Below are 15,360 nucleotides of genomic sequence, written 5' to 3'. Positions count from 1 at the left end.
CAGGTTTCACCTCATATCATACGTTCCGGCCCCAAAATCCGGACAACACCAAGAAAGGAGGGTGTCCATATTCATAAAGGACACCCACACCTCAAGGTTGGTGGCAACGACGATGCATCGGAGACCATCCAGGTGCAATTAACCATAGGCAAGACTGCTCTGCAATTTGTAGCATGTTACAGGCCACCCTCTCAAACTCAGGAACCTCACATGGCCTTCCTGAAAACATTGGAGGGGATAAATGTATCTCCAAACACCATCATACTAGGTGACTTCAACTACCCTAATATAGACTGGGAACACTACTCAAGCCCGAACACTCTAACCCAAAGATTCCTGGAGTTCATAAACTCAAATGCCATGGAACAACTAGTCACCATCCCCACAAGAGGTGAAAACATACTTGATCTCATCATCACGAACATGGGATCAAAATGTTCAACACTCGAAGTATACCCCTCACTGGTGAGATCAGATCATAAACTAATCTCGCTGGAGGCCCTCATCCCGCCCCACCTGAAACAAAAAAGACCACAGTGAAAAACTTCTCAAAAGCCGATTTCACACTTCTAAAAACTAGTGTGGTCTCCTTTAAGGCCCCTGAGCCAGTGGTAAACATTACTCAAACCGCTGAATCACTTACAAATGCCTTCTACCAGCACCTACAGGACTGCATGGATCAGGCAATCCCAAACAAAACTAAGACTCTCTGTACCAAAGGCAAGCGTCCAGTCTGGTGGACCCCAGCCATAAACAAGCTCTACAACAAAAGGAGGAAGCTACTACAAGATAGAGCAAAATCCTTGAAAGGTAAGACACCTTTGATCATTATAAGTAAAAAACTAAGAGCTCTCATAAAATCATCCAAGGCAAATTTTGAGAGAAAAATCGCCAAGGACTCTAAAGACAATCATAAGGCCTTCTTTAGCTATGTTAGAAACCTAGGAGGAAACTCCCAGATATGCTCAGAATTAGTTCAAAATGATGTGAAAATTACTGAACCTACACACATTGCTAACATACTGGCTGACAGGTTCAGTGCTAACTTCTCCCCCCCCAAAAGGAGAGATATCTATTCCAGAGGATTGTAGCCCCCAAACATCTCCAACGCCCAGGTGAGAACTGCCTCACTAAGGCAAAAACACAGCATCCATGGGACCGGATGGTGTCCCCGGCTGTGTGCTTCATGAACTCAACGAGGAATTAAACCCACAGTTAGGACAGCTGTTTAATCTTAGCCTCACCTCAGGATACGTGCCCAAGGAGTGGCGCGGCGACTGTGGTCCCACTTCATAAGGGCGGTGCCTCCACAGACCCTGGAAATTACCGCCCCATTAGCTTGACAAGCCTTATCTGCAAAGCCATGGAGAGGATCATAATGGAACTCATAAATAAAGACATAGGGAACTTGCAGACTTTGGATCCAACCCAGTTTGGCTTTGTCAAAGGCAGATCCTGCCTCTTAAACTTGGTTGACTTTTTCGAGACAGTCACCAAGGCCATTGATGAGGGAAAGGCAGTCCATACAGCCTACCTCGACCTGGCAAAGGCCTTCGACACAATACCCCACTCAGGTATCATCGAAAAACTCATCAGCTTGAATGTAAACCCATACATCACAAGATGGGTTGCAAACTGGCTAAGCGACAGAACCCACAGGGTCAGAGTTGCTGGAGCCATGTCAGACTCAAAGCCTGTCACAAGTGGTGTCCCACAGGGCTCAGTCCTGGGTCCACTCTTGTTCGGCATCTACTTTTCTGAAGTACAAGCAAACACAGGAGGGTTATGGCTGACAAAGTTTGCAGATGACTGCAAACTGGGCGCCATAGTCGAAAACACATCTGACACAGATATCCTCCAGAAGGGCCTCACAGAAATGGATAACTGGTGCCAGAGCCATGGCCTGAAGTTAAACGCCAAAAAAAGCATAGTCATACCCTTCGGGAAAAACAAGGTTACCCCTAGCTACCATATAGGTGACAATCCACTGAGCACAGAAAAAGTCATCAGGGATCTGGGGACCCAAGTTGACAGTAGTCTTCGTTTGACACTCATGTTGCTAAAGTAGTTAGGAAAACCTTCTATATCGCCCACCTGATCATGAAGGGATTCACATCTAGATCAAGGGAGGTCATCGTCCCCCTGTACTCATCACTCATTAGACCTATGATTGAGTACAATGCCCCGTTCGAATGTATCTGACCAGACACCTGATGCAGCTTGAAAGGCCCCAAAAGTTCCTCACCAAAAGGATAAAGGGTCTCAAAAATATGTCTTATGCTGCCCGACTGAAAGAACTCCAGCTTTATTCAGTCTCATACCGCTTGCTCAGAGGTGACCTGTGCCTGACATATAAGGCCATGTCAAACCCAGATTTGATGAATATGCTTCACCTCAAAAATCTAGATCCCTCAGAACCACAAGGGCGGAGACTTAAACCTTGACACGGTTATAAATAGAACGTGCTGGAGGGACAGATTCATCACCCAGAGACTCCCTATGCTGTGGAACAAAATCCCGGTACATGTGAGGCAGAGCACCTCGCTGGCCTTGTTCAAGAGGAATCTTGACCAATGGATGGGAGATCGCAGATATACCCCAGGGATTACTTCAGTGTCACTGCTTGACAGAGGCACAGAAAAATGATAGGCATAGTTTTTATTCAAACTAAAGGGGTGGCGAAAGCCACATAACTATGGGCTAGGCTTATAAATGCCCTTGGGCAGATAGCCTAGTATGAACCTATGAACCTATGAACAGGCTAATACACTCAAGTGTACTAGCTTTTGATAGCATTTAGTCGAAAAACACAGCATTTATTGTATTTTCTGCCTATCTGAAAAAAACTTGAAAAAAAAAAAAAATACTCTTGTTTTCCATACTTTTCTAATAGTTTGTTCCAGTGATCAGATTTTGCTGATCCCTGGGCTTTGTCTTGGTTCCTGTTTTCTCCATTTTCCTTGTTTGGTCAAGGGTAGTTTCTTTACTCACTACTGGGAGTAGGGAGTACTGAGCTGCCTGTTTGTCCTCAGAGGAGTGGTTTAAGGCAGAAACTTGTAGTTTATTGGCCATTTTGGGTCATTTCCTGTCTTTTCCAGCCCCTGCTATAAAGCACGCTTTGGCGGGCTTTTCTGGCTATAGAGAACTCAGCACAGCTCCTCGTGGTGTCCAGCAGAGTTCCTAGAGCAGCAGAGACCAGAAAAGACAAACTTTCCAGATTCTAAGTATTTTTTTCTGCATTTTCGACTTTTTAAGCCTTTCGATTGCTATTTCTGCCTGTTTTATTCTGCTATTACCTTTTTTTACTGTTTTTAATAGCTTGAATTGTTTATTGCACTTGCTTGTTTAAGTTTTGCTTAAAAGTTAAACAACAGGCTAATACACTCAAGTGTACTAGCTTTTGATAGCATTTAGTCGAAAAACACAGCATTTATTGTATTTTCTGCCTATCTGAAAAAAACTTGAAAAAAAAAAAAATACTCTTGTTTTCCATACTTTTCTAATAGTTTGTTCCAGTGATCAGATTTTGCTGATCCCTGGGCTTTGTCTTGGTTCCTGTTTTCTCCATTTTCCTTGTTTGGTCAAGGGGTAGTTTCTTTACTCACTAGTGGGAGTAGGGAGTACTGAGCTGCCTGTTTGTCCTCAGAGGAGTGGTTTAAGGCAGAAACTTGTAGTTTATTGGCCATTTTGGGTCATTTCCTGTCTTTTCCAGCCCCTGCTATAAAGCACGCTTTGGCGGGCTTTTCTGGCTATAGAGAACTCAGCACAGCTCCTCGTGGTGTCCAGCAGAGTTCCTAGAGCAGCAGAGACCAGAAGAGACAAACTTTCCAGATTCTAAGTATTTTTTTCTGCATTTTCGACTTTTTAAGCCTTTCGATTGCTATTTCTGCCTGTTTTATTCTGCTATTACCTTTTTTACTGTTTTAATAGCTTGAATTGTTTATTGCACTTGCTTGTTTAAGTTTTGCTTAAAAGTTAAACAACAGGCTAATACACTCAAGTGTACTAGCTTTTGATAGCATTTAGTCGAAAAACAAAGCATTTATTGTATTTTCTGCCTATCTGAAAAAAACTTGAAAAAAAAAAAAAATACTCTTGTTTTCCATACTTTTCTAATAGTTTGTTCCAGTGATCAGATTTTGCTGATTCCTGGGCTTTGTCTTGGTTCCTGTTTTCTCCATTTTCCTTGTTTGGTCAAGGGGTAGTTTCTTTACTCACTAGTGGGAGTAGGGAGTACTGAGCTGCCTGTTTGTCCTCAGAGGAGTGGTTTAAGGCAGAAACTTGTAGTTTATTGGCCATTTTGGGTCATTTCCTGTCTTTTCCAGCCCCCTGCTATAAAGCACGCTTTAGCGCGCATTAGCGCGATTTAGCACGGAGTTGCCACTGTTGCACACTAGGGCAGCGCCGGTTAAGCAGGTTTAAACTATTCGGGCTACCTAAAGTCCACTCTTCAAATTTTCCCTTAAAACTACCTCCCTCGAACTATACTACTGATCTAATCAGCGTATCCTATAACTAAAAATATCCTCTCTACTTGACTCCAAGTAGACTATTCTCTATCTGTTAAACCTAGCACTTGCTCCTACAGTACTTATTACCTTGATACGGCACTCTTGTCATAGATAGTACCCCAAAAAGGCAACCCCCCATTTCTCGGTCACCCACGTCCCCCGGAATCTTTTTTTAAAAGTTTTTTGTCTATCCTTCTAGCATGTCGAGGGATCAGTTGCTAGTGTCCTCTCCTGCTCAGCTGGTGAACCTGGGAATATTGAGGCAATGTTACAATTGCCTCATGTACACAGACAACCCTCTCCTCCTCCCACAAAACACAAATACATGCGAGAGATGCAACTATACAGCCAAACTGGAGGCTAAGCTCTCTCAACATAGGACTGGCAAGACCAGTCAGGAGGAGAAGGTTACCACACACACTATAGACCCAGTCTCACATAGTACCATTACAACCTCAAATCATACACATAAACACACAAAGACATACTCGGAGGCTCTGATCAAAAATCTACCAAAACAGCAGAGGCCACCAAAGCAGACACCCAAACAACCACCACCTCAGAACACAACACCTGCAACACATAGACCTCACAGTCAGAGTGTCAAACAGTCACAGCCCTTAAGGCCAAACACAATGCCAGACACACTAGTCATTGGTGACTCCATAGTCAGACACACTGACGTCCCGCTCACCAGACTGAGTAAGGAGAAGGTCACAGTAAGCTGCCTGTCGGGCGCTAGAATCCGCCACATAACGCAAGCACTCAGGTCTCTCAACAGCAGGTACAAATATGACTCAGTCATTGTCCACGCTGGTGTAAACGACCTGAGACGCACCTCCTTGGACTACATGAAAAGAGACATTGAGGAGCTCTCTGATTATGTAGCCCAGGCAGGTATGACCCTGACCTTGAGCAGTATCCTACCTTCACCAAGAATGATGCCACAATACAGAGATAAGATGATCAGCTTTAACAATTGGCTTAAACACTGGTGTCATTCAAAGGGGATCCAGTGTCTGTCTGCCTGGGATGACATGCTGGACAAGCCACGCTGCTTCGCAAGGGACGGCTTGCACCTGTCACCCCTGGGATTCCGGATATTGGCAAAGGCTCTTGCCACCCCCATAGTGCCTTTTTTAGGCAAGGCTCAAATTCTAAACCTACCACCCTAGAACACAAAAAAGGAAAAAAACTAAGGGTAATGCTGCTCAATGCCAGAAGTCTAAATCTCAAAATGCACGCACTCGAGGCCCTTCTCAGTATGGAGAACATTGATGTCTGTGCTGTGACAGAAACCTGGTTCAAGGCTCCTGAGAGCACCCCAGCACTATCAGGTTTTACCTCATATCATGCGTTCTGACCCCAAAATCCGGACAATACCAAGAAAGGAGGGGTATCCATATTCATCAAGGACACCCACACCTCAAGACTGGTGGCAACGCACGATGCATCGGAGACCATCCAGGTGCAATTAACCATAGGCAAGACTGCTCTGCAAATTGTAGCATGTTACAGGCCACCTCACAAACTCAGGAACCTCACATGGCCTTCCTGAAAACACTAGAGGGGATAAATGTATCACCAAACACCATCATACTAGGTGACTTCAATTACCCTAATATAGACTGGGAACACTACTCAAGCCCAAACACCCTAGCCCAAAAGTTCCTGGAATTCATAAACTCAAATGCCACGGAACAACTAGTCACCATCCCCACAAGAGGAGATAACATACTTGATCTCATCATCACGAACATGGGAGCACAATGTTCAACACCGGAAGTATACCCCTCACTGGTGAGATCAGATCACAAACTAATATCGCTGGAGGTACTCATCCCACCCCCACCTGAAATAAAAAAGACCACAGTAAAGAACTTCTCAAAAGCCGACTTCACACTTCTAAAGACTAGTGTGGTCTCCTGTAAGGCCCCCGAGCCAGCGGAAAACAGTACTCGAACCGCTGAATCACTTACAAATGCCTTCTACCAGCACCTGCAGGACTGCATGGATAAGGCAATCCCAAGCAAAACAAAGACTCTTTGTACCAAAGGCAAGCGTCCAGTCCGGTGGACCCCAGCCATAAACAAACTCTACAACAAAAGGAGGAAGCTACTACAAGATAGAGCAAAATCCTTAAAAGGTAAGACACCCTTGATCACTATAAGTAAAAAACTAAGAGCTCTCATAAAATCATCCAAAGCAAATTTCGAGAGAAAAATAGCTAAAGACTCAAAAGACAATCATAAGGCCTTCTTTAGCTATGTTAGAAACCTGGGAGGAAACTCCCAGACATGCTCAGAACTAGTTCAAAATGATGTGAAGATTACTGATCCTACAGACATTGCCAACATACTGGCTGACAGGTTCAGTGCAAACTTCTCTCCCCCACAAGGAGAGATATCTATACCAAACCATTGCAGCCCCCAAACATCTCCAGCGCCCAAGTGAGAACTGCTCCAAAGCAAAAAACACAGCATCCATGGGACCTGATGGTGTCCCCGGCTGTGTGCTCCACGAACTCAATGAGGAATTAAACCCACAGCTAGGACAGCTGTTTAATCAAAGTCTTACCTCTGGATACGTACCCAGGGAGTGGCGCACTGCAACTGTGGTCCCACTTCACAAAGGCGGTGCCTCCACCAACCCTGGAAATTACCGGCCCATTAGCTTGACAAGCCTTATCTGCAAAGCCATGGAGAGGATCATAATGGACCTCATAAATAAAGACATAGGGAATTTGCAGACTTTGGATCCAACCCAGTTTGGCTTTGTCAAAAGCAGATCATGCCTTTTAAACTTGGTTGACTTTTTCGAAACAGTCACCAAAGCCATTGATGAGGGAAAGGCAGTCCATACAGCCTACCTCGATCTGGCTAAGGCCTTCGATACAATACCCCACTCGGGTATCATTGAAAAACTCATCAGCTTAAATGTTAACCCATACACCACAAGATGGGTTGCAAACTGGCTGAGTGACAGAACCCACAGGGTCAGAGTTGCTGGCGCCATGTCAGACTCAAAGCCTGTCACAAGTGGCTCAGTCCTGGGCCCACTCTTGTTTGGCATCTACTTTTCCGAAGTACAAGCAAACACAGGAGGGTTATGGCTGACAAAGTTTGCAGATGACTGCAAACTGGGCGCCATAGTAGAAAACACATCTGACACAGATATCCTTCAGAAGGGTCTCACAGAAACGGATAACTGGTGCCAGAGCCACGGCCTAAAGTTAAATGCCAAAAAATGCATAGTCATACCCTTCGGGAAAAACAAGGTTACCCCTAGCTACCAAATAGGTGGCAATCCACTGAGCACAGAAGAAGTTATCAGGGACCTGGGGACCCAGGTTGATAGTAGTCTGTCATTCGACACCCATGTAGCTAAAGTAGTTAGGAAGACCTTCTACATTGCCCACCTTATCATGAAGGATTCTCATCTAGATCAAGGGAGGTCATAGTCTCCTTTACTCATCACTCATCAGACCAATGATTGAGTACAATGCCCCATTCGAATGTATCTGACCCGACACTTGCAGCAGCTGGAGAGGCCACAAAAGTTCCTCACCAAAAGGATAAAGGGTCTCAAAATCTGTCCTATGCTGCCCGACTGAAAGAACTCCAGCTCTATTCAGTCGCACCGCATGCTCAGAGGTGACCTTTGCCTAACATACAAGGCCATGTCAAACCCAGATTTGATGAATATGCTTCACCTCAAAAATCTAGATCCATCAGAGCCACAAGGGCGGGAGACTTAAACCTCGACACGGCTATTAATAGGACGTGCTGGAGGGATAGATTCATCACCCAAAGACTCCCTATGCTGTGGAACAAAATCCCGGTACATGTGAGGCAGAGCACCTCGCTGGCCTTGTTCAAGAGAAATCTTGACCAATGGATGGGAGATCGCAGATATACCCCAGGGATTACCTCAGTGTCACTGCTCGACAGAGGCACAGCAAAATAATGGGTATAGTTCCCCATACTAAAGGGGTGGCGTAAGCCACAAAACAATGGGCTAGGCTTGTAAATGCCCTCGGGCAGATAGCCTAGTATGAACCTATGAACCTATGAACCTATGAACTTAATCAAAAAGGTCAGACTTGACAAGAAAAACTTTTACCAAGAACCACTAAATAATCCCCACTCCAACTCCTAAAAATCTGGCATTCTGTTAATAAACTGCTACATCCTGGAACCCCCTCATCGCCTAACCTATGCCCTAACAGCTCTTCCACTGATACTGCTACCTTTCTTAATTCCTTCTTCATCAACTCTATCCACAATCTAACCAAAAATGGCATCATTACCTATCCCACTACCCCTCCATATACCCATGCAACCTTTTTCTCTCTTAAACCTGTCTCCACAGCTTATATTATATCACTTCTTAGCAAACTTAAAACATGCTCTCCATCAGTTGATAACCTACCCCCTCAATTCCTTAAACTTTCTGCCAATTCTATCGCTTATCCCATATCCATATTAATCAATAGAATAAGCCAGGAAAATGTTGTACTGAAATCTGGATGAAATTCTATGTCATACTCTTACATAAAGGTGGTAACTCAACAGACTCCTCAAATTTCAGACCAGTTGCCATTCTATCTCCCCTATCAAAAATTTTTGAAAAGTGCATGCATAAACCACCTCCTGCGACAAAATCTCCTAACCCCTATGTGACGCCCCACCTCTGTCCCAGTAATCACCACTGGCACCTGTGGGAACATTCACTGGGAGGATAACAGGTACACATACGGTATCTTTAGATGCAGCTCTCTGCATCAAGCACAGTCAAGCCCAATTTCCCTTAAAAGCACACAGGGGAACACAGGCAGTCTGGGGCTGATTTCTCTGTCTTTCTCCAGATGCCCAGTAAGACTCTTTACTGGCACAGCTATAGAGTTGAGATCTCAGCTGAGTGTCCAAGCTAAGACCTCCAGCACCCTCTCTGTCCAACCAGTGCTTTGTGTCCCTGACCATGTAGCTGACACACACACACACACTCTTGGAGATTTGATTTACACACACACACACACACACACACACACACACACATGCCCTGGGAAAGGCTAGCATAGGTTTACTCTAGCTATGGCCCCTTCTACCAGACTAATAAGGCCACTGCCTCCAGACACTCCTGCCAGCTACCTTACGGCCGTTACAAGGGAACCCAGTATACTGAGTGAAATTAATATTAATACAAATGGTAGTTTGACCAAGAGCAAAGCTATTAGGAGTGGCCCACACAGTGTCACCAACTAAATATGCAAATACTCTCAAAACTTAAATATCTCTACAAAGATCAGCCACAATGAAAGGTTTAAATAGATTTAATAATAAATAATAAAAGAACAAGACAATACTAAATATCTATTCACAGTGACATCAGAGTTGAAAACCACAGGAAATATTTAAATTAACATTGAAGGACAGACTCAGACAAAAAAAAACAATATCTAAACTAAGCTTCACTATATTCCTGATGGAATCTAAGAGAATTATACTATTCCGTGCTTACATAATATAGAGCAAGGCAGATGATGTGGTGAATGGTCCTTCTTGTCGTCAGGCCCAAGACAGACTGCAGAATGATTAGCCTCACTAAGAGACTTCTCAAAATAACATTTAAAATATTACTTCTGGGATAGCTTGCAGAATGACATCACTTCTGGTAATCAGACTTCTAGATCCCATGCAAACCCCCATTGCTGGTAGCTGGTAGGATTTACCACCTACCTATAAAAATACACGCACAAGGGCTTTTGCTCAGATCTGTGGCAGGTGTTGGAAGTCATAAAATAATTTCATACCTCCATGCTTTCAGAGTAATAATTAGTTCACCCCAAAGACAATACAGAAAGCTTCCTAATACAGACTTTGTGTCTCTGGCTGCATTGGAACATGTGAGATAGCATCTTTATGGCCTAGCCTGTAAAGTTATTTCATTTTAGATATATTTTAAAGTTTGCTGGACTGAGGTTAACCTTCCAGTTTCCTCTGTTAAAACATGTGCATTAAACAGTTACAATAGTGCAAGTTCATTTCTGTCCTCTCCAGTAAGGCACACTGTGGATACATTTCAAACACAAGCACTTTACAAATACCTTTTCAACACAAACATCTCTATACATGACATACAGTTCTAATACATTTATAACACAAGCATCCTGTATAAATCAGTTTGATATTCACAAATGACATATAATTACAAAGTTCCATCTAGCTGTGTAGGCAGTACCTCCTATTGTCACACCCTATACGGCATGGTTTTCGTCCAAATCACAGTACAGCTATTGCTCTGATATCCTTCACAAATTCTATTGCAAATTCCCGTGATAACAATAAGTTGGCCTCCTGTTTGTTTTTGGACCTCTCTAAAGCCTTTGACACTGTTTCCCACAGATTACTTCTATCCAAATTAACTACCCTAAAATCTCTCCAACTCTACACTTTCTTGGTTCTCCAGCTACCTAGATTCCAGGCAGTTAAATGGCACTGTAACTTTTCTTCCTTCCTACCAGTACAGACAGGGGTTCCCCAAGGCTCCATACTTGCACTCCTGCTATTTAATATCTTTACTAATGACCTCTACTCTTCCTGCTCTCCCTCCTCTGTAATACAATATGCTGATGATTCCACAAGATTCTCCTGCTCCAGCAATATCACCCACCTTCACACCCTCACCCAAGAGCCTCTCCACTTAGTTGAAAAATGGCTAACTTCCAACCAACTGTTACTTAACCCTAATAAAACTAAACAACTCCCATTCCTCCCAAAATCTGTCCAACATCACAAAACTACCTTTACTGTCTCCTCCATTAACAACACTATCATCACTTTTGAACCTCTCACAAAACTTCTAGGAGTTATTGTAGATGACCAACTAAAGTTCGATCTCCATATTCAGCAGTGCATTAAAAAACTCATCTAAAGTTAGGCCTGCTATACAGGCAAACAAAATTCCACACAAATGCTTCTTGGCTTTCTTTTGCACAAGCTTTCCTACTCTCCACCCTTCACTATGCTGCCCCTATTCTCACAAGTCTTCTGTCTAAACTGGAACTCACCTGTAATAAAATTCTAAGATATGCCACTAACCAACCCTTCTGCTCTCCCCACTGCCTGTCCTTGTAATACCTGCAGTGGCTGGAATTTCATCATCAAATCCTACTACCCAGCTTCTCAGCCTCACTCTGTCTTACATAAACTGTCTTCCTGTCCTTCTCTCTCTACCCTCATCTAGTCCTATACTCCCAGCCGCACACACTGTACCTCTCAACAGCACCTACTGCAAGTTTATGTGCCCAATAAAAATATTGGCAAACTCCTTTACAGCCACTCAGTGGCATATGCTTGGAATAAACTACCACTAAGTGTAAGACTGAGCCCTAACACTAATTCTCTCAAAATAACACTGAAGGACAGCTTTCGTAAATCATGGTCATGCTTATGCAATAACCCAACTTAATCTACCATCCCCTCCTTTAATGCTATTGCAGCAACCTTTCTCCCCCCTCTCTCTGTTTATTGCTTTTTAAATCACTACTATTAGGCAGTAGTACTTGCAGCTTGCAGCGGTGTATTCTTGGATATTTGTTTGTCTTGTGACTATCTCCTGTATATGTTCTACATTATAATTTATTTGTTCTCATTTGCAAGATTATGACTGTTTTAACATTTTTTTGTATGTAACTTTCTTACTGTGTTATATTCAATTTTTTGACCATTTTAGCATGTTGTTTTTATACTGTAAGTCTGGTACTCTGTTATATTCTTACTTTTTGACATATTTTAACTTTATAAGTTAGTTCTTTTTTCATCCTCACTTAGAATAATCTACCATATGACTACTGTTTATTACTTGTAATATCACAGCTTTTCTGCTCTGGCTTCCGCTGAAAAAGGGCTGCTGCCCGGTCAGACTAACCCAGTTAACAAATGTCACATACATACATACATAAATAAATATTCACCTCTGTAGCAAGGCAACTTGTAAGTTATGCAGGCTTCCCAGGAAAAGTAACAACTATTTCTGAATTTAAAAGTAAGAATGATAGATTTGCAAAGGGAGAGGTATAAAATAAATTATGCTAAGCAGGTAGTTTGCAAACATGACCATGCTTTTGCAATCTCTCTGAACTTTGTATATACCTGTATATATCAGTAGTGTAGTTCAGTATGCAGTTACTTAACGCATTGTATTTGAACACCATCCACATCTCCGAAATTTGTCTTTTCATCAGTTTGCTTTTCAGTGAAGACTGATTAGCTAAAACCACCTAAACAGATAGGCACCTTCTAAAATGCACTATAACTTAACCCATTTGTTTGCATCATTGGAGTTTATTAGCCCCACATCAGAAAAAGTTTCAGAGACAGATTATTCAATCAGTTTTAAGAGATTTGCCTTTCTTACTGAAAACAGATATTATTTTATTTATTTATCCTTTGTTGACAATGTTAGTCTGACTAGGCTATTGGCCCTTTTTCTGTGAAGACTTAAAGTGGTATTTTTACTTCCAGGAGAAATTTGACCAGGACATTGAAGAAGTTCCCCTACTCTTTCCAAAAGTGCTATGGGATCTTTTACATCCACCTGAGCTACCACCAACTCCAGCAGATGGAAACTCGGTTTAGTATCACATCCAAAGGACAACACACTGAGGAGTGCAATATCCTCTAATTTCAGCAATCTAGTTATCTGGAGTGGGAATAGAACTTCTGGTCTTTCAGCAGGGAAGGCAAGTGTGCTCCCTGTTGCACCATTGACACTACTGCTTTAATGAGTCGAATGAGCCAAGTTTATCATGTCCTTTATTTGCATCAGTGCAGTCACGCATGTTGTACCACCTTTACCTCTCAACTTCCTTCTGCAAGAGCTCTGGACCAAGTCAAAAATAATGGATGAACCAAGGCCCAAAATTAGGAACTGTTTAATTATTTTTTTAATTCACTTAAGTTAATGGAACAATAGGTTTTGGTCAGCATACATTTTCTGAGCAATAAAAAGTATAAAACTCTGACATTATTGACTAAATGTAATCCTCAGTGGTATACCAGAAATTCGGCAATTTTATAAGGGACAGAGCAAAAATGTGAGGTATAATCAAATACAGTTGAGAATAGTGGAGATGACACACCTTTGTGATGTAGCATCAAATCTAACATTTTTAAATGTAGCCACTCTTACATCAGCAATACAAGCCATGGTTACTAAAGGAGTAAATGCTGGCGATCTTGTGCTAAGCATTTGACAAGTGGACTATAGAATGCAAACAGCTAGATTCAGATTTAGCTTCCATTATAGATAAGGAGATAGTGTTGCTTTGAAAACATGCAAGCACAATGTGATCATACTAGATAGCTGCATTACATTTGAATACACACACAAAACTAATGACTTTGGAAGTTATACAAACTCCAAACATCTGGTTCTCTGACTTTTGTTCAGTCACTGCACTGCACCATTGCTGGTTTATCTGTATCATTTTATTTCCTTCACCAGAAGAATGCAATGATAATTTTAATTAACAGCTTACTTAAAACCAGTGAACAATAAGAAAAAAATTTACTTAATTCAGATTATGGTTTATTTAGATTCAGGCTATCACCTGATGAAAAGCTTGTTAAAATGATGAATTCAAGCAGCAACATAACAGTGGGACTTAATAAGCAAGATATTTCAGACTTGATTCCACATACATATTGTCAGTAGCATTCTGTCCGTTGCTTCTAGCTGTGTGTCCCATGCTTTTCCTGCTGCTGTTATTATATTATTTCTGCTATATTTACACAGTAAACTGCACTAAAGTAAGTACTTTATCATTTATGGAATGTCTGAGCTTTATTTTTTTTCAGTAGTAAACCATTTAGCATTTTTAAATCGTTTTAATCCACTGAATCCTAACTAGCATTGGACTGAGTCATCAGTTCATCACAGTAGTACTGACCATGACATTCCATCCTATCCTGAAAAAAAAAATAACAGGTAAACATTCAAAAGTTGTCTGAAAGTCTTCAATTCACATATAAAGTAGCTTGCATGCAAAGTCCCCTCCCCCAACACCATCCCCCCACCTTTTAAAAATAAGAATACTTTTTTAGCTCTTCACTTCTCTTCTTTGACTTTACTGTGGAGTCATCCATGGAAGGTCGTCTTTTTCATCAAGTATTCCATTTGCATCTGAAATTGTACGTACATGAAAAATGTGGTAGCTTGCTGCACCTAGCCACAGAAGCAGATGAAATTCTGTAGAAAGTCTGATGTGCGCTAACCTTTGCAGATGGTGAAGCTATTGCTGAAAAATGGATTGCTTAATAAAGCATATCATCCGACACATTTGCTGCTTGGCTAGCCAAACAGAAGTTGTTTTTTGCACAAATTTCCTTGTCAAATTTGTCAATGTTCATGTCATTTTTGTTTTAGGTCACAGAACAAGGTACAAATTCTTGGCATCTTTACTAGTTCCCAGCCAATTTCGGGTGTTTCTAACAATGAAGTGATTTTCTCTGAGGGAGAGAGAGGTTTGGTTTACTAGAAGAACACATCAAGTAGCTTGCTTGTGCTAAAATGATTTCATTTTGTAGAATCATGGCCAGGGCTGCAGGTGATAAAACCAGTCGGAGTGATTAATAGCAACGTCACTGGCATTTTTATTATTAATAGCACCTCACGTTACCTCAATTAAATCCAGGCTGAGTTTTTGGCAAGCCCCCATGATTATACATACCATTACAGACACAGTTCCAACTGCATGTTGGAGAGGGCCAGCATGTCCAATTAAACACATTTGAGCAAGGAGACAAGCTGATACATGGCTTCCCATAAGCTATTTGCATACAGAAAA

This window comes from Protopterus annectens, chromosome 14.part0, assembly GCF_019279795.1.
Source record: "Protopterus annectens isolate FY-2018-M chromosome 14.part0, PAN1.0, whole genome shotgun sequence".
Classification (NCBI taxonomy): domain Eukaryota; kingdom Metazoa; phylum Chordata; order Ceratodontiformes; family Protopteridae; genus Protopterus; species Protopterus annectens.
Note: the sequence above shows the minus strand (reverse complement) of the source record.